Source organism: Triticum aestivum, chromosome 5A, assembly GCF_018294505.1.
Source record: "Triticum aestivum cultivar Chinese Spring chromosome 5A, IWGSC CS RefSeq v2.1, whole genome shotgun sequence".
NCBI classification, from domain to species: domain Eukaryota; kingdom Viridiplantae; phylum Streptophyta; class Magnoliopsida; order Poales; family Poaceae; genus Triticum; species Triticum aestivum.
In genome coordinates, this window is record NC_057806.1 from 597,535,779 (window position 1) to 597,538,354 (window position 2,576).

Here is a 2,576-nt window from a genome sequence, read left to right on the forward strand (position 1 = left end):
ATGTCTCCCGAACCCGTAGGGTCTACACACTTAAGGTTCGATGACGCTAGGGTTATAAAGGAAGTTTGTATGTGGTTACCGAATGTTGTTCGGAGTCCCGGATGAGATCCCGGACGTCACGAGGAGTTCCGGAATGGTCCGGAGGTAAAGATTTATATATGGGAAGTCCTATTTTGGCCACCGGAAAATGTTCGGGATTTTTCGGTATTGTACCGGGAAGGTTCTAGAAGGTTCCGGAGTGGGGCCCACCTGCATGGGGGGACCCACATGAACGTGAGTAGTGGGGGAAAGGCCCCACACCCCTGGTCAAGGCGCACCAAGATCCCCCCTTAGAAGGAATAAGATCATATCCCGAAGGGATAAGATCAAGATCCCTAAAAAGGGGGGATAACAATCGGTGGGGAAGGAAATGATGGGATTTCTTTCCTCCCACCTTGGCCAACGCCCCAATGGACTTGGAGGGCAAGAAACCAGCCCCTCCACCCCTATATATAGTGGGGAGGCGCATGGGAGCTTAACACAAGCCAAGGCGCAGCCCCTCCCCTCCCCAACACCTCTCCTCCTCCGTATATGCTTGGCGAAGCCCTGTCGGAGTACTGCTGCACCAACTACACCACGCCGTCGTGCTGCCGTTGGAGCAATCTTCCTCAACCTCTCCTTCCCCCTTGCTGGATCAAGAAGGAGGAGACGTCTCCCGTCCCGTACGTGTGTTGAACGCGGAGGTGCTGTCCGTTCAGCACTTGGACATCGGTGATCCGAATCACGTTCGAGTACGACTCCATCATCACCATCCCCTTGGCTAGCTTCCGCTCGTGATCTACAAGTGGTATGTAGATGCAAACTCTCTCCCTTGACTCGTTGCTTAGATGAACTCATAGATGGATCTTGGTGAAACCGTAGGAAAAATTTTAATTTTCTGCAACGTTCCCCAACAGTGGCATCATGAGCTAGGTCTATGCGTAGTTCTCTTTGCACGAGTAGAACACAATTTTGTTGTGGGCGTGGATTTTGTCATCTTACTTGCCTCTACTAGTCTTTTCTTGCTTCGGCGGTATTGTGGGATGAAGCGGCCCGGACCAACCTTACACGTACGCTTACGTGAGACCGGTTCCACCGACTGACATGCACTAGTTGCATAAGGTGGCTGGCGGGTGTCTGTCTCTCCCACTTTAGTTGGAGCGGATTCGATGAAAAGGGCCCTTATGAAGGGTAAATAGAAGTTGACAAAATCACGTTGTGGTTATTCGTAGGTAAGAAAACGTTCTTGCTAGAACCCAATTGCAGCCACGTAAAAGATGCAACAACAATTAGAGGACGTCTAACTTGTTTTTGCAGCGATTGATCATGTGATGTGATATGGCCAGAAGTTGTGATGAATGATGAATTGTGATGTATGAGATCATGTTCTTTGTAATAGGATTCACGACTTGCATGTCGATGAGTATGACAACCGGCAGGAGCCATAGGAGTTGTCTTTATTTTTTGTATGACCTGCGTGTCATTGAAGAACGCCATGTAACTCACTTTACTTTATTGCTAAACGCGTTAGCCATAGAAGTAGAAGTAGTCGTTGGCGTGACAACTTCATGAAGACACGATGATGGAGATCATGATGATGGAGATCATGGTGTCAAGCCGGTGACAAGATGATCATGGAGCCCCGAAGATGAAGATCAATGGAGCTATATGATATTGGCCATATCATGTCACAACTATATAATTGCATGTGATGTTTATTATGTTTATGCATCTTGTTTACTTAGGACGACGGTAGTAAATAAGATGATCCCTTACAAAAATTTCAAGAAGTGTTCTCCCCTAACTGTGCACCGTTGCTACAGTTCGTCGCTTCTAAGCACCACGTGATGATCGGGTGTGATGGATTCTTACGTTCACATACAACGGGTGTAAGACAGTTTTACACAGCGAAAACACTTAGGGTTAACTTGACGAGCCTAGCATGTGCAGACATGGCCTCGGAACACGGAGACCGAAAGGTCGAACACGAGTCGTATGGAAGATACGATCAACATGAGAATGTTCACCGACGATGACTAGTCCGTCTCACGTGATGATCGGACACGGCCTAGTCGACTCGGATCGTGTAACACTTAGATGACTAAAGGGATGTCTAATCTGAGTGGGAGTTCATAATTTGATTAGAACTTAATTATCATGAACTTAGTCTAAAACCTTTGCAAATATGTCTTGTAGATCAAATGGCCAACGCTCATGTCAACATGAACTTCAACGCGTTCCTAGAGAAAACCAAGCTGAAAGATGATGGCAGCAACTATACGGACTGGGTCCGGAACCTGAGGATCATCCTCATAGCTGCCAGGAAACAATATGTCCTAGAAGGACCGCTAGGTGACGCTCCCGTCCCAGAGAACCAAGACATTATGAATGCTTGGCAAACTCGCGCTGATGATTACTCCCTCGTTCAGTGCGGCATGCTTTACAGCTTAGAACCGGGGCTCCAAAAGCGTTTTGAGCATCACGGAGCATATGAGATGTTCGAAGAGCTGAAACTAGTTTTCCAAGCTCATGCCCGGGTCGAGAGATATGATGTCTCC